Source organism: Ambystoma mexicanum, chromosome 1p, assembly GCF_040938575.1.
Source record: "Ambystoma mexicanum isolate Mex_15411 chromosome 1p, UKY_AmexF1_1, whole genome shotgun sequence".
NCBI lineage: Eukaryota > Metazoa > Chordata > Amphibia > Caudata > Ambystomatidae > Ambystoma > Ambystoma mexicanum.
This window is the reverse complement of record NC_090921.1, coordinates 382351097-382369869: the sequence shown is the minus strand read 5'-3', so window position 1 is coordinate 382369869 and position 18773 is coordinate 382351097. Positions and strand designations below refer to the sequence as shown.

General features: G+C 46.3%; 1 protein-coding gene across 3 annotated transcripts in view; it reads right to left on the bottom strand.

The window, feature by feature from the left end:
- The window catches only part of MEF2B (myocyte enhancer factor 2B), a 533283-nt gene that overhangs the window by 314991 nt on the left and 199519 nt on the right, over positions 1 to 18773 (bottom strand). The window lies entirely within an intron of this gene.

The following is an 18773-nucleotide window of genomic DNA, read 5'->3' as shown; positions in this document are numbered from 1 at the left end:
CCGGCTCCAACTCCCTCAGGGTCATCCGCTTCTCCAAGCAACGAGTTGGGGGTAGATCTCTCTCCGCAGCAGGGGCCTCCCTCTGGAACAGCCTTCCTGCCTCCCTGAAACTCCGGTTCTGGAAGCACCTCAAAACCTTCCTCTTTGCCTCCGCTTTCTCTCCCCCTCTCCCCTGCTAAAATCACTGAACCTGCACTGAATCTGCAACCGGGCCACTCACCGATCTTGGTCCTTGGCCCAGCCACTCTTCCCTGCACTGCCTCACTGGCAACCCCTGCACTGCGGGACTGTCTCTGTATCCCTACAGCTCCTCCTCCCCCCCTCCTCCCTGCACTTACCTTGCACTTGCCACCAGCTGGCCCTTATTATTTATCTTGTATTCTACTAACCCTGTACTGCACTTTCCCCTCTCCCTTTCCCCTTGCACTTTTCCCTTCCCCTCTACCCTTGCACTTGTGCGATCTGAATGACACCTGGCCTAGTAGGATCGATGTCTGTCTCCCCTTGTCCTCCCCCCTGCCTCATCGCGCCTTGAAATACTTGTGTATAGGTGCGTTACAAATGCCGTATCATATCATATCATAATAACGGTACCGTAATTTACGGTACCGTTATTAGCACCCTCCCCATTCCCATTGGACCTTATGGGGGCTCAAATGGGAATGGGGATCGACATTTTCAATGGGGACTTACCGGTCCCGCAAAGGTCGGACTAGACCGGTAAGTCCCCATTGAACCAGGGCAGACACGGTACCGGTAATGGTGCTAGTCATGGCGCCAATAGCGCCATGACTAGCACCAACCTCGGAATGAGGCCCATTGTGAATATTTGTGAAATGGAGGGAGCCCAAGGGAAGAACCATCCTACTTGGCATCATATACCAAGAACTTTGTGCACAACCAGAAATACTCTAGGGGAAGAGAACATCACTTCTCTACTGGAACCTTGTATTTTCTTGTCTTTTCCTCACCTTCAAGTCTTTTCTTGTTCGAAAACTTTGAGAAGAATCTATTGGTGTACAGCTCAAAGACACTTCCCTACCATGTTATATTGGGTTTAGTGTGTGATGGTCAGTTTAGGATTTTTGGATGGAGTACTCTTTTGATTTAGACATCCCGACACATATGTTCCTTAGTGTTGTTGAGGCTGGGAAACTCCTCATAGAGTTAGGGACAGGTAGGTTTACCCCAACCCCTTATTTTCCTTCAATAAAGGTCTTTGAAAATCACTGAAAATGCCACTGTGTCCTAGTCTTACTCTTGATCTCTCACACCCCTTAAACATCTGCTGCTTGTCTTTAAATCCTTGCTTGGTCTCGTTCACTCCCACCTTGAATATCACATCTCTCACTACACTCCCCCAAACCCTCCATTCTTCTTCACCTAATCTCCCCATCCTGCGTCCACCCTGTGGTCCCTCTCCCTTCTGCTCTTTCTTCCTCCTTGCGCGGGACCTCATGGGCACTTTACTTTTTTCCCCGCAGCATTTTTATACATTATACATTTATGCCTGATTTTCTAAAAACACTTCATGTACTATTATGTTTTCTAATTACTTCATGTAGACTTTTTCTGTTTTGCATTCAGTGGCTGGTAAAAGTATGCAGTAATGCCAATGCCACCTCCTTTTACCTGGTCTTCTGTGGGATCTTATACACAGTCACACTTGTATCCCCTCGTCCCTGTGTCATGACCACTGTGAGGGGGCACAAGTTGTGCCACAAGGAGGCTCCCACCAGAACCCTGAGGGCCCTAAAACCACTGCAAAAGGGCTCCTGGAGCCAGTCCTGGCGCCTTTGGCACCAGGCTCATATGTAGGAAGGAAGGGATGTTCACACTAGGTCCCATTTATGTACATGGACCTTTAAATACAACATGGAAGTACCCACACAGTCTAGTTCTAAGAACCAAGCCATGCGGTCTAGTGTTTTGGTTGTGGCTGGCCTGGAACTACTTTCCCTGGTACTACTTTACCTGGGCTATATAAACCACACCCTGACTGCAGAACACGCTTCGTGTTATTCTGCAACCCGCAGCGTGACGCTCACCGTGTCCAGCTCCTGGTCTTCAGCATCTTCCTGTAATCCTGCAAGAACAAGAACAAGATGATTCTGTCTTACTGAGAAAACACCATCCAGCACTCAGGATCTCAACTGGGCTGCAATCTGTGGAAACTGAGAGAAGAAGAAACATCACTCAACTGTGAGTACTAGCTTAAGGACTTCCGGCGACCCGCTCCCACAGCTACTGTTCGAAACATTGCAACCTGCAATAACGAGAAAGGGAAAAACAATATCAGAAAGCGCGCTTCCAAAACATAAAATTACATCAGTCTTACCTGAATCCATCGCGCTAGGCCACGCTTCCATCCGGAGCACCACAGCAACATCTGCAAAGGAAAATAGACATATTCAGGTTCGCTTTCAATATTAGACAACCGCACATCCGTGTACTTGCCTTAATGGATTCCGGGGGCCTGTTTTTCATCGCACTTTCATCCATTCGCTGCACCACAGCGACCTGTGAGTAAAAGAAGAAGAAAACACAGGTTAGCTTTAAAAGACAATAAAGGCGCTGCGCTTCGCGCTTTCCCTTACCTAGAAAATGTGCCTCTCCATCCGGCACGCCAGCATCAAGACCTTCGCACCTGAAAAGAAGGAAATAAAGACACTATCGCATTCCCACCATAAACAGAACAAAGACTTACAATTAACAAACCTACCTGCCTACCAGCAGATTCGTGGTCACAGCAGGCCTGGGCCCAAGGAAGGCGTACTGCACCAGTGAAGCAACTCGGGCAGCTCACCAACAAACGTCAAGCGCCCCTGCACTAGAAACGCAGGACGGATAACTCACCCTACAAATAACTAAGATTAATTATTCAGCACTGGGCAACTACACATCTAGAGTTCCAGATCTCAGAGCCTTCCAGACGCCCCCGGCGATACCAGGTGAGCGTAACAGAACACAAAGCCTTTAAACCTTATCCACCTGGGCATCATGGAGACATCTGAAACTGATCAGTTAGCCCAGCTTTTGGAACAATTACGCGCCGAGGTACAAGCAGCCTGGCAGGAAACCAATGCCTTAAGACGAGAGTTAATAGCCACAAAAGACCGTACTGATGAACTAAGCAAACAGCTACTACAAACACAGGCGGGGCAGGCTCCATTGCCCAGATTCGCCCCATCTGTCGTTACACCATCATCAGTCAACCCAGTACAGATAACGTTGCCGGAAGCAGTACCCCTGGCACCACCAGAACGGTTTAATGGAGACCCCAGAAGGTACGCAACATTCATGAACCAGTGTCGCCTCCATTTTCTTTGTAGGCCTGGGGCTTTCCCAAATGACCAGGCGAGGGTGGCCTTCGTGTTATCATATTTGAGTGGAAGTGCCGCAGACTGGTCGGTACCTTTAGTGAGCCGGGATGACTCATTACTGCAGAACTTCAGGGGTTTTCAAGAGGAGATGGAAAAGTTATTTGCTCGACACTTGCATGGACAAGCTCTTGATAGCGAACTCCTGTCCCTCTGCCAAGGGAATCAAGATTTGCTGATTTATATTGCCACCTTTAATAGACTGGTTTTAGAAGCGGGGTGGCCAGAAGATAAAAAAAACACGTTGCTTCATCGGGCCTACGAGGAGACCTGAAGGATGTCCTTGCTCAAGTGGTAGACACGCCTAAAGACTATGCAGAGTTTATCAACCTGGTAGTTCAGTTGGACCACAGATTACAGGATCGAAGAACAGACCGAAGTAGACTTGAAAATCGTGCCATGTACGTATGTTCAAAAGATAATGTTCAGTGTCCAACAGAAAATACCACAGAACCCATGCAGATTGGATGAGTACGACCCCCTTTAACCAAGGGTGAAAGAGACAAGAGGAGACGGCTACATTTTTGCCTATACTGCGGCAAATCGGGTCACTACCTCAAAGAATGCCCAGTGAAATCTCCAAGGAAGGTGGTAGGTGCTACAGAGAAAGAAGATGATGGAAAGGAATCGGAAAACTACCAGGCCCGGCAAGGATAGAGGTCTGCTTGTCGAGCGCGAAGGACGAGCCACCTTGATCAATCACCAACGACCATCACGGATGCATGCCATAGAGGCATGTATTGACAGCGGAGCAGTTGGTAATTACATAGATCGAGATCTGCCAACAGAAATCGGACTTCCCTTATGCACAAAACCAACAACTGAAAAGGTAACTACTGTTGACGGTACAGAAAGTGCTTTGGGACCAGTAACCCAATGCACAACAGAATTAACCCTTCTGTGTCAGGATGGACATCAAGAAGCAATCACGTTTGACCTCATCAAAGCTCCTCAGTTCCGGTTGATCTTAGGGATGCGATGGTAAGTAACTCATAATCCCCACATAGACTGGCGTGCAAAGAGACTGACCTTTTCGGACGAATGCACCCACGCTTGCTACCCGAAATCTATACCACAGCCAAACCTGAAATCTGTTCAAGGAATAGCATCGGGGATCACGGAACCAATGGGCACCTTACCAAAAGAATATCAGGATTATCAAGATGTTTTTCAGAAGGAACAGGCTAACACATTACCGTCACATAGGCCCTAGGACTGTCAGATTGACCTGATACCTGGCGCACAGGTTCCTTGTGGTCGAATTTATGCACTTACGGAAAACCGAAAATCTCCACTTGAAGTCCTATCTTGATCAATACCTGGCTAATGGGTGTATCCGCCAGTCAAAGTCACCTGCAGCCTCTCCCTTATTCTTCGTACCCAAGAAGGAAGGAGATTTGAGGACTTGCATCGATTACCGCGCACTTAATCAAATCACAGTAAAAAACTGCTACCCTTTGCCCCTTATCCCGGAACTGTTGGACCAAGTCAAGGATGCCCAAATCTATACCAAAATAGACCTCAGAGGAGCATACCACCTTGTACGTGTTAAGAAAAAGGATGAATGGAAAACCACGTTTTGCACAAAGTATGGCCTGTACGAATATTAGGTATTGCCTTTCGGGCTGTGCAACGCTCCCGCAGCATTCCAATACTTCATGAATGATGTATTAAGGGAATTAATCGATGTCTGTGCCCTGGTCTATATTGACGACATCCTGGTGTATTCCCCTTCTGAAAGAGATCATGTGGAACATGTTCGCTTAGTCCTTGCAAAACTTCGCCAGCACAAACTGTACGCTAAACTCGAGAAATGCTCCTTCCACGTCACCGAAGTTGAGTTCCTCGGTTTTGTTCTCTCGCCAAAGGGAGTCAAGATGAATTGCCACAAAGTAGATGCCATCCTTAATTGGCCGTCACCTTCTTCACTTAAAGGAACCCAAAGCATGCTCGGCTTTGCAAATTTTTATAGCCAATTTATTCCAGATTTCTCACGGATAGTCCACCCAATCACATCGTTACTGAGAAAAAGCAACAAAAAATTCCAATGGACTGAAGAGGCGGAACAGGCCTTTCAGGAACTCAAGAAAAGATTCACCTCTGTGCCAAATTTACGACATCCTCGCCCTGATCTCCCCTATGTAGTGGAAACTGATGCTTCCAGCGTAGCTATGGGAGCAGTTCTCTCTGAAAGAGACCCAGAGACAGGCCAATTACACCCCGTGGCCTTTTGGTCACGTAAATTCTCACCACCAGAACTTAATGCAATTACAGAAAAAGAATTGTTGGCAATAAAATCAGCCTTCAAAGCCTGGCGGCAGTATCTATCAGGTGCCAGACATACCATCACAGTAATCACAGATCACCGAAACCTTCAATACCTAAAGTCAGCAAAAGCCCAATCGTCACGACAGTTGCGGTGGGCTCTATTCTTCACAGAATACGATTACGTAATAACATACCTACCGAGAGTGCGGAATGGGAAGGCCCACGCCTTGTCTCGTATGGGTGTTGAAGAGAAAACGAACAGTACCCTGGACCCTGTTGCCATTATCCCAAGTGATAAACTACTGGGACTCACCACTACATTGACTTTGAGTGAACTTCAAGATAAGATTCGAACCTTAATGAACCCCGAGATCTTGCAGAAATGGAATTCCCAAAATGAACATCACACGGTTCTGGATGGATTACCCTACTTCAGGGAATGACTATATCTACCAAGTAAAGATCTGCAAGAATTGGTCATGTCTGGTTATCACGATTCCCTGATCGAAGGCCATTCCGGAATTGCTAAGACTCTAGCCATGGTTAAACGGAATTATTGGTGGCCACCCGCGCGTAAGGGCATTGCTCGATTTGTTCTATCCTGTGGGATATGTGCACAGAATAAATCACAAAAACAGAAGCCAGCTGGCCTCCTACAACCACTGGATATTCCACCGGCTCCCTGACATACTCTTTCTCTTGATTTTATTACGGTCTTAGCTCCCTGTCAAGGTTTTAATACCATTCTGGTGGTTGTAGACCTGTTCTCTAAAATGGCACATTTCATTCCATTCAAAGGACTTCCTAACGCTACCGGTCTGGCAAAAGCATTTCTGAACAGATTATAAAACTGCATGGTTTCCCCTCAGTCCTAATCTCAGATCGTGGAAGCCAATTTGTATCCAACTTCTGGAGGAAATGTTGTACCATGGCACAAATCGATGTTCGATTGTCCACTAGCCATCACCCCCAAACGGATAGACAAACAGAAAGAACAAACCAGACATTAGGACAGTATCTATGTTGCATGCTGCATCAAGTGGAAGAGAATTGGAAAGACTTGTTATGGATAGCGGAATACGTATACAATAACTCCATACACACCAGCACGGGACAAAGCCCGTTCTACACAATATACGGAAGACATCCATACACCTCTGAACTAGACTCCCCCACAACCTTGGAAATGCCAGCGGTAAAGACTCTACACACAAGCATAACCCAAGCCTTTGGCACCAGGCTCTTATATAGGAAGGAAGAGCTGTTCACACTAGGTCCCATTTATGTACATGGGCCTTTAAATCCAACATGGAAGCACCCACACAGTCTAGTTCTAAGAACCAAGCCATCCGGTCTAGTGTTTTGGGTGTGGCAGGCCTGGAACTACTTTCCCTGGTACTGCTTTACCTGGGTTATATAAACCACACCATGACTGCAGAACACGCTTCATGTTATTCTGCAACCCGCAGCGTGACGATCACTGTGTCCAGCTCCTGGTCTTTAGCATCTTCCTGTAATCCTGCAAGAACAAGAACAAGATGATTCTGTCTTACCTGAGAAAACACCATACAGCACTCAGCATCTCAACTGGGCTGCAATCTGTGGAAACCGAAAGAAGAAACATCACTCACCTGTGAGTACTAGCTTAAGGACTTCCGGCGAACCGCTACCACAGCTGCTGTTCGAACATTGCGACCTGCAATAATGAGAAAGGGAAATACAATATTAGAACGCGCGCTTCCAAAACATCGAATTCCATCAGCCTTAACTGAATTACATCGCGCTACACCACGCTTCCATCCGGAGCACCACAGCAACATCTGCAAAGGAAAAGAGACATATTCAGGTTCGCTTTCAATATTAAACAACCGCACAGCGCTGTACTTGCCTTAACGGATTCCGGGGGGCCTGTTTTTCATCGCGCTTTCATCCACTCGCAACACCACAGCGGCCTGTGAGGAAAAGAAGAAGAAAACACAGGTTAGCTTTAAAAGACAATAAAGGCGCTGCGCTTCATGCTTTCTTTTACCTAGAAAAGGTCCCTCTCCAGCCGGCACGCCAGCATCAAGACCTTCGCACCTGAAAAGGATGAGATAAAGACATTATCGAATTCCCACCATTAACAGAACAAAGACTTACAATTAACAAACCTACCTGCCTAACAGCAGATTCGGGGTCACAGCAGGCCTGGGCCCAAGGAAGGCATACTGCGCCAGTGAAGCAACTCGGGCAGCTAGCCAACAAATGTCAAGCGCCCTGCACAAGAAACGCAGGACGGATAGCTCACCCTACAAATAACTAAGATTAATTATGCAACACTGGGCAACTACGCATCCAGGGTTTCAGATATCAGAGCCTTCCAGACGCCCCCAGGGATACCAGATTAGCGTAACACCCTGTCAAGTCACTTGTACTAAGTTAACACAATATGATCAGTGAAACAATCACAGTCTAGACAGCCGTTCCACAAACTCTGAAAGGGCACCCTTAAATGAAAGACAAATGACACTCCACTGTAAAGTAGGACTTAAGTCTTTCACTTTCTCTTCTCTGCCCCTGTAGGCTTATATGTGATTTTACTGACAGACATTACAGAGTGCTACATTTATCGCGGAAAAAATACAGAAAGACACTGATTTATGTTTATTTTTTTAATTTGGGGCAGTTTGCCCTACGTGCCCTGTTTCTTTACCCTTATAATGTCACCCCAACCCCACCCCGACATATTTTAACCCCTTTACCCCCTACCCTTTATAGATTTAAAACGGGGGAGTCTGGGAAACTCTCTACCAGCACGAACACAGCCCATTGACTTGTTCTTGGGTGGATGGCACCCGGGAGAGTCTCAACCAAGTCTTTAGCTCACTGTTCTTTTCACAGAGAAGAAATTTCCCCACATATCAGTCTTTGTCCTGGCCAGGGGCAGTCCAGCACCGAAATACTAGGCAATTCTCCTCTGAACAAGAGTACCACAGCAACCCCATACACGTGTTTAAACCTTGTTGGGCATCATCAGTGAGGTGAAGCTGTGTCTCTCTAAGAGCAGTGGGCAAGGGGTCCACGTCTGGAGTCCCCTGGTAACTTAGGGTGAGACCCAAAGTTACTTGGTATGCAAAACAGGGGGGGGGTCTGGGGAACTCTCTACCAGCACGAACACAGCCCATTGACTTGTTCTTGGGTGGATGGCCCCTGGGGGAGTCTCAACCAAGTCTTTAGCTCACTGTTCTTTTCACAGAGAAGACATGTCCCCTTTATATATTTATTTAATGTTTTCTGTGTTTTTCGGTATTATGGTCCACTCTGAAATGTACTACTCTGCAATGTTTTCGATATATATTGACTGGGTACCCCCCTGGTTATATGTGATTTTACTGACGGACATTACAGAATTGTGTGCAAAGTAATGAAACACATCTATGTATTCCACTAATGCGGCCCCTCAGCAGTGTTGGTACAGCTGTGCATCCTCATCAGGGGAGGCGTTGTTGCAAGAAGAACGCCGCTTGCATCAGCCTGCAGGTGAGGGGCCTCCCAGGACAGCTCATTATAAAGGCCGGAAGCAAAGGAGAAGTGTGCGGCCGGCAGAAGGGCCCCACCTAGCAAAGTCGTCAGAGCCACATAGGCATGCCACCCTGGGGAGACAAACAGCTGCCTGTCCCCAGGAGGCTACCCAACAACCTGGCCCATCCTAATGAGCAGAAGAGGGTGCGCAAAGCCGTACCACTGAGTTTCAAGCTAAATCAAATTTCTGCACCAGTTTGCACACATTTGCATGCCTGTGGGGGCACAGTTTGGCCAGGGAAAGTGACATCACACAATTATCAAAGGTATTCTCAGGGGATATACAACAATCAGAATGTCCATTCCTGAGCTAAGAGAAATCCATAGTTTGGTATCCGCAATAACCATTTAATCCATTTTTGGGCAATTTAAAGGCAAGGACTAGTCAACAAACTCCCCAAAGTAGGAGCCAGGAAATCACTACTGGTCAGGGTGATTGAAATATCCCTTCCAGCTATGTATCCGCTGATTTATTGTTAAACTTCACTCAAAGTCATTGCCCCCTAAATCACTCCCATTGCTCCCCTCCATACAATGCGATTGGCTGTTGTGCCTTCTGTTGTCAATCAAAGGGAAGCATGTGGGATTTTGCATGGCACGCTGCCTAACCAGTGACCATCATTATGTTAGCCATGAAAAGCAACTACTCCCAAAATGTTAAGCCTGGGACTGTGCAAACTGCCAAAACAATGGAGTGTCTTCCATATCTCCTGGGCAAGGCAACACTACAGAGCTCCTAGAGATTGCTGGGCCCACTCAACGGGGAAAATCCATTAGCCTATCACGGAAAAGCTCTGGCCACCTGTTAATGTTTGTTCCTTGTAAAATTGAGGATTGCCAGGGGCAGTAACATAGTTACATACATTTAAAAGCAATGATTTTAAAAGGAACCAAGGCGTCCTTCTGTTTCATCACTACCACTGAAGAAGTTCAAACCCACGGCATAACCTCAGCCTTACCAGAATGCACTAACCCTGCCCCGCAGCAACCAGGTGCGGGTAGAAATAACAATACTGAAGGTTAAGAAGTGCAAATAAAGTTTACTCAAATCACTACACTTAGAATAAGTTGCACAGAATTGCATGGGTTTATTGAGGTGCTGCTGTGGTATTCCTTCAGTCCGGCGAGGGGGTGGGGGGGCAGTGTACTGGACAGCTTTCAGTCAGGCCAGGAATGAGGGTGGGTAAGAGCCAGCACCAGGACGCGGTTCCGAGGTCAGTGGAAGGGATCAAGGGCTTTGTGTTGCAAAGGCCAGAGAGCTGGTACCATCTCCAGACTAGGACACAGTGGATCGTGGCATCCAGCTTCTGCGCTGACAAAAAAACCTGGGGATACCAGCGGTATCAGCCCCGACATTTATTCAGGCTTTCATGCAAGGTGGTAGAACGGGGCACACTGTATCACGTGTCGAACTCATTGCAATGCTTGTTTCGTGTCCTACGTGGCAGATATCGCAGAACAGTAGAAAGTGCTCCTCCAATGGTACTCAGATTCAGGTCTATTTGTATGTTCATGGAATTTTTAGAGCACAATTTTCCCGCTAGATATCACTACTGAGACGGCCCAGCCCTCATGCCTCTTTCGTCCGTATGATAGGATGCAAGAACCAGAGCGCAGTGAGTGCAAAGGCGTATACATCCGCGATTTACTTGGAAGTCACGGCTACCCTGAATTGTAGAAGGCCTTATGAGTTACACAGAGGAGCGAGGAAGGAGCGTGCTACGGGACCAGCAGCCTTCGCAGCATAAGGACGAATGGGAGACATAAGGCCCGTTTTACGAGATCCAGCTAGAAGCCTGGATAGTCTGGACTCTATGGTAAACTAAGCCTCCTTCCCAAATCAGGTGCACCAGAAGGTAAGTAGTTGACATGTAGCGGCCTGATGCCTGCGGGCTTACAGCGCTATATAGAAGCATATATATAAAAATATATAAATATAAATGTAGGCTTATTATCTTAGATATAAAGTAGAGAAAGCACTAGGACATCCATCCAGCCCAGCACATTAGGTTCAACTGACACCAGTAGAACTCAGCATTCCAAACATCCATCAACACTCCACATAGAATGTCAGTGACATTACCACACCAACACTCCACATAGAATGTGAATGACATCACTACACTCCCATTACAACACACAGCCATAATCAGGCCCCAGCAAGAATATGTCACATCTCCCTCCATTCTACTGACACAACACTACCCCAATAATAGAGACCATCACAAATGCAAACTTACCAGAAAAGTTATAAATACATAACTCATACCAGCTCAGAAACAACTCCCAACACCCACCTGAGCCTATGCCCTACCCTGTAAATCTAACCAAGATCTTAAATGTAAAACACCAGAAACTGAACCCAAACCACAGGCCCTCCCCAAAGCCTGTACACCCACTCAGCTATAAACCCACTGAAAGGCAACAACAATGGAAGGAACCAAACAATAAATCCTTCCCCGGTGGAGACCCCACACACCACAACCCAACTAAACCCACTCATCTTCTAAACCCCATACACAAACTTGTGACCACCATGATAGTGTCCAACTCCAAAAACTCCCACCAAAACTCTGATCCTACCACAAAACCCCACATCCACACGCTATCCCCATAACTTACCTAGACAGCACTTAACTGCCCCTTAAACCAAACATAGACAGCACCTCACTGCCCCTTATCCATAACATGGACAGCACCTAACTGCCCCAAAAAAAAATCACCAGACAGCGCCTCACTGCCCCAGGTGTCAGTGAAAGGAAGGGAGATGTGTCATAATCTGTGCTGGGGCCTGATTATGGCTATGTGTGATATGATGGTGTTCATGATTTGGGGAGGAGGCTTAGTTTACCACAGACTCGTTTTATTAGGTCGTCTGGGCAGCAGACCTGATTCAGAAAGCATTTCCCAATGGGATGCACCCATTGAATGATGCTTTGTGAATCAGGCCCAAAGTGAGTTGTAATGGTCCAGCCTGAAAGTAGGTGAAACTGATGAGATTTGCTTGGTGGGGGAGGAACAATTGCAGGATGTTGTCCCAGACTTTACGATGATAGACATGTATTTATTTATTTATTTGTGCATTTATAACAGCGCTCACTGCCCGTAGGCTTATAGGCGCTAGTTGCAGGACGAGAAAGGCAGATTGCCGACCACACTGTGGGTCTGTAGGACCAGTAGATAGGGCAATCAATTACAGCCCCGGTTATTGACACAGGTGGAGGGCTTAGGGAGAGTCCCTATTACCAAAGGCCAGCAGGATTACTCCCAAATATTCTTGCTCCCTCCAACCAGCAACACCTCAGTCTTATCCAAATGAATTTTCAGCCACTGGAGACCCATCTACAAATTGATGAATGTTAGGCTTTTCCTAAAGTCCCCATCCATGCACAGCAGTATAAAATGATACCCTGGAGAGCTGACTCAGTGGCAAATCAGAATTTACAACAGCCTAAAACATGCCACAGAGAAGTCCATGTGTGCTTTGAAGTCAATAAAAGACTGGAGAACTAAGAAAAATCACTTGGGGTCTGGAGGTCTTCCAGGAACTAGCTTGGCCAGCTGCCAGTTACAATAACGAAGTCAGGAGCTCTCCTTTCTGCCACAAGTGAATGCTGTGGCCAGGGGCTCCAGCCTCCAGTTACTTGCTCTGTCCACAGGGTTCCATGTAATAATGTCCCCACAAAAATATCGCCATGCAAATAAATCGCCGAAAAATTGCTGTTTTTTGTGGGGACATTATTACATGGAACATGCGGGGGACACCCCCGCAACCCTCAAACCTTTTGTTTTTCTTCATGGGGAGCGGGGGACACCCCGCAACCCCTGCTGCCCCTGTTCCCATATATATGGTCACCCAAATAATATCGCCACAACTTTTTCCCGGCGATATTATTTGCGGCGACCATATATATGGGGATAATATTACCTGATACCGTCCACAGTGCCCCCAAAGCTATCATATCCATGCAGGGCACACTGTACATTTGGAATGCTATAATAGTAGTCCGCTAACCCACGGGAACAACTGTTTGTTTGTTTGTTTGTTTATTTATTTATAATGCGCTCCCAGCCCGGGCGTAACTACAAGGATATACGTTACATAGGTAGCTGTACAGTAGTGAAAAGTACAAGAATGACGAGTTACACATAAAAATCAAATTACATAAAAGGGCATATACAGTAGTATAAAAAATAAACAGTTCAGAATTATTAATAATCTATTAAGGTGAAAATTACAGTACTGGACGATTTACTCAATGGGAGTCTGCAATAACATACAGTAGAATCCAGTTCATAGTTGCTAAAAATCTGCTTAGTCAATCAGTAGTTTAAGAGGTGAAGAGTGTAGGTACAAGGAGTGGGACTTCAGTGAGGGATCCTGGGATAAGGTGCCTACCCTGGTGAGTCGTTGGAAATGAGCCAAAGTTTTGTTTCTTTCCTGAATTTATAGAAAGACCGGTCAGCTCTTAGGGAGGTAGGTAGTGTGTTCCACACTTGAGCATCCATTACAGAGAAGCTGCTGCCCCCTGCTTTTTTTAATTTGTACCTGGGCACTTTTAGGCAGCCCGAGTTTGTAGATCTGGTTTGTCTGGTGGTGTTGCTTTTCGAGAATTTTTCAATGAGGTGGGGGGGGCTGAATTGTTAAGACATTTGTAGGTTAGGCAGGCTGTTTTTAGTTGTATTCTCTCAGTGATTGAGAGCCAGTTGTTGACTCGTCTGATACCGGAAATGTGTTGTCTTTTGGAAATGCCCAGGGCAGTTCTCAGTGCATTATTCTGCAAGATCTGTAGTTTATTAGTAATGTATTTACTAGCACCTTGGTTAGAGCATTGCAGTAGTACATTTTAGACAATGCTAGTGCTCTGGCTAGCGTCATGCAGCTTTTAGTAGAGAGGAAGGGTTTGCATGCGTGAATAAGCTGGCAGGTATACGTTTTAGCTGAAGCTGTAGCACTGACCTGTTTCAGAGAGGAGTCTAGTTTTTAGCTCTTTATCCACCATAATGTCATTGCCATCAATGTTGAAGGATAGGTATTGGTTACTCATTTTTTTCTGGTTGGCAGGAGTGGCTAGGAGGAGTACCTCGGTCTTCTCATCATTCAGGCAAAGGCCATGTATAGCCATCCAGGCCTGAATGATGAGATAGATTTTGTTAGTGAGAGCTAAGTCTTTGTCGTTATCGCCTGTCAGAGGTATGAGGATCTGGGTGTCATCTGCGTAGTTGGTATAGGTGACACCCAGATTGTCCAAATCATCAAACAGTGGTTTGGTGAAAGCATTATACATGGTAGGTGATACGCAGGATCCCTGCGGGACTCCACAGGAAATGGGGATAGGGCCTGCAGCTGCTGAGAAGACTCTCATGGTTCTATTACTAAGGAAGGATTTGATCCAGGTTGTTGCTTCTGCAGAGAAATGGGCCGCTGAGGATACGTGGTTAGATAACACCTTGTGATCGACCAGATCGAAGGCGGCTGACAAATCCAACAGGAGCAAGAGTGCTGATTTTCCTTTGTCTTTCAGATCGTCGATATGAATCTTCAGATGAATCAAGGCTGTTTCTGTGCCATGTTGCGCTCTGAAGCCAGATTGACAGAGTCCAGGAAGTTTATTAGTTTCCAGATATGATTGTATTTGATTGTAGGCAGCTTTGTCAATGATCTTTAGTCAAAAAAAGGACTGTAGTAAATAGGCCTAAATTTGGTGGGGATATTTGGTTCCAGGGATGGTTTTTTAGTAGTGGGAGGTCCCAAGAATGTTTTAGGTTAGTGTGGACAGTGCAGGTAAGGAAGGAAGTATTTATTAGCTTGTTACATATTTGTCGTGACTCCATAATGTCTATCACCTACATATCTTTTCACCTGAGCATGCCCTGTGGTCGCAGTTCTTCCCTACATCTACATCTGCCTGGCCTTGAAGTATTCCGTGTGCCCCATGCCTCGTGTGTGATCACTGGGAGCACGCCTCACGGAGCATTGATTGACTGCTTCAAGCACCTTAAGCCAATCCAGGGAGCTGGCAGGCGAAGCCAGCCCCCTGCCTAAGACACACACTCAAGGCCCTTGTGCTCTCCTGACTGGCCTCTTTTCACCTGAACAGGCCCTGTGGTCGTAGGTCTTCCCTACACCTACGTCTGTCTGGCATTGAAGGTACGCGAGTGCTGCATGGAACCACTCTTAACAGGTAAGCCCAGCCGCCTCCTATGTGCTCCATGCTCCCCCTACTCTTCGCTTATTCATCATCTATATCCTTGATCCTAATGGGACATGTAATACAGTGACAGGGGGACTATGAGCAGATGCCCCATTTACGTTCAAGAGGAACTGGTCCTGGAAATCCCCTGCCCTAGGAACGAAAGACTCAGTGATAAAAACAAAGTTCACTGTCTTTATTAACAGTTAAAATGATAGGGATCCCAACATGAACAACGCAAAATGATTCGCAAGCTCTCCAGGTGCATTTCATCCCATTTTGCTGACTAGTGATGTCACAAAAGCAGCGTTGCATCTCAAAATCCTAACAGGGGAAGGGATTGGTTAATTAGCCAAACTACATATGTAATCTATAAAGGAATAGTATGACCATTAGGTAAGCCATATCTGGTGACTCCTCCTGAGACCACCTCTATGTGTTACAAATACAAGGTTACAGGTTACTGTAAAGGTGATTGGCCGGTGCAACATAGGGTATGCTTATCGTGGAAGGTGTTTAGGGATTGGACAGAAAGGGTCTTCTCAGCCTTAAGCTTTGGACATTTGCATGCTAAGTGCAACTATTTAAGGTAGTGGGAACGACCCCAAAGGTGCTGAATGTTCCCAATATGTTACCACATTCGATCTCCTAGGCCCTGACAGAACATTCAGCTTAGAACCTGTATAACAGTTGTATCTTCCTGCCTGTGGTTCGATGGGAACAATCGTCTCTGTCTGCCTCGAATGAATTGGCTCTTTCTCGTAGATTTAGGTCACATGTGTAGGGACCATGCTTGTAATCAAGAGGATTCTTGACTGCGTCCCTTGCAGGTGTCTTATCTCTTCTGTTAACTGGAAACCTTCCTTCCCTACTTGTCCTCAGCGAGGCTGTGCTAGGTGTCTGCGCTGGAAGCTTTGTCTGCATGCTTCAGCAGAATCAGTCTGTCAGCCTTACCCTGTATTCTGAAGTTCATCTTGCTTTTCCCATTCACTCCAATGTACCTATAGCTTCCATCTTTATTTACAGTTGCAATTAAGCATAGACAAGCCATTCATATGTATTCTTAGGCATCTTGCAGTTTCTGCGCAGCAAAAGGTATAGGTGTGTCAGTCCCCTAACTATGTGAGTCATAAGCATTTGCTTCATTTCTATCAGCAATAAACTCAAGTGTTCGTGTAGGTTTGTGCTGGGATGCTTATGTGCTTCATGTCGAACGTATCTATGTCATGATAACAGTCATGGCGATATCAGCATTCTTAGAGGTTACAGTCAGTCGACTTGTTGGATCGATGACAGCTGTATCTCTTCAATACTGTCATCTGGATATGGTCTGAATGGTTGTCTGAGTGAGTAGCGCTTTTCACACCTACGACACATCAAAGATAGTGAGGAAGGGCCCAGAAGCGATATGCATCTCTCGTTTCTCTGTAGCCAGGCTGAGAGTGGAATGAGTGTTATGAGGGTCACGTTTGGGTCTCCCTCTTCAGAAATGTTCATGTATCGATCTCTCTCCGTTCTTTACCACCCCCTCTTTTTGCCACTCCTGGGTCCTCACAAGAACTTCCTACCATGACTACAAAAGTCTTGCTTCTTGAAAATAGCTGAAAGCAGTAGTTTTTCTGCCCTTGGTTGAGAAAAATGAGGATGACTATATAATCCCAAATATCTACAATGGTGCTCTTTTACCTTTGCACAAATGTCAAACTTTTCAGATTGTTACATCCAAGTATTGAAAATAATGCATGTGATAAAAAAAATGTAATACTAAGGCTTAACTTGGGGTTTGTCTTGCTTCTTGACTAACTCTGACTCAGTTCTCTGAGGCTACCTGCCGCTACCTACTGTCCAATAACTTCACTCTGCTGTCATGGCTTCGAAGGACTATTCCTTGCTACTTGATCTGTTGTACCTCAATGGTTTACTCATGGTTTGGAACGTTTACTGTAATTCTTGCAGTGTTGTTGGCATTCTGTCTCAGCAGCCCTATATCTTTCCTTGTTGCCTGCTTAATGTTGTATACTGTAATTTCGTGCATTGGATGCATGCATTCTGTCTCTGCAGCCCTCTTTCCTTGTTGCCTGATTAATGTTGTATACAGTAATTTTGTGCATTGGATGCATGCATTCTGTCTCTGCACCCCTATCTCTTACCTTGCTGCCTAATTAATGTTGTATACTGTAATTCCGTGCATTGGATGCATGCATTCTGTCTCTGCAGCCCTATCTCTTTCCTTGCTGCCTACTTAATGCTGTATACTGTAATTTCGCGCAGCCCTATCACTTTCGCTGCTGCCTATTTACTGCTGCATCATTCCTGTTATATCATGTCTGTGGGCCTCATTACGACCCAGGCGTTAAATCGTCTCACGACCTAGTCACAATGGGCCTCATTCCGAGTATGGCGGTAAGGGATAGCGGCCACCGGTAACGAGACACACCTCTCGTGCGCGGCTCGTCACACGAACAGAGACTACCGCTCCAAGGTTCCGGGCCGTCTCACCCACCGTGCTAAGTTACCAGTCCACACGGAGCGGGGAGTGTTTTTGAAGAGATACAGACGTGATTCCCAGCAGGCACGTATCCAGATGCCCTGCGAAGCCCTGATGAATGTGGCCCACTAATTTGTTCCACAGAAACCGGTCGGCTAGAGAACGACCACACCTAGTGTATAATATGAACTACACAGGTTATGCTCGTTCGGATGTAGGACCCCCTGCCTAAATATTCAGGGGTCTTCCCAGTAACTATCTTCAGAGAGAATAAAGCTGTAAAAATTCTTCATTGCTGTTTCAATTTTAACCTGCACCTGTTCATCCAGAGAAAACCTATTAAAACTAACGTTCATTTTTCATCTGGATGACAGCCAACACATGCAACAACCAATGCGGTAGAGCATGTGTCTTTTAGCACAACACATGTGCACAAGAGACTATTTGGAAAGCGCAATTAGCTAACTAGGCTTTTTGGCAAACTTCTCCTCACTCGATATAACTGTGTCCTCCACAGTGTGAAAACGATTTTGGGCAATACACAGTTGAGATACCCATAAGTAGTCCCCTTTGACTTTGTTGAGGTATTCCCTTACCGCCATACTCCGAGTTCCCTCTGCGCCCTCGCCCTTAACGCCTGCTTGAACGGTCACCGTTATTTGCATCTTCCCCATTCCCATTGAGCCCTATGGGGGCTCATTTGGGAATGGGGAAGAGCCTTGGTGAATGGGGAATTACCGCCCCGCCAACCTTGGAATGGGGCGGTGATTCCGCCATCCACCAAGGCGCTGCCGTTCCGGGTACGGCGTCAACCAAGGCGTTAATAGCGCCATTGGTTAGCGCCGTACTCGGAATGAGGCCCAATGTCTTTTGTTTGTGTTC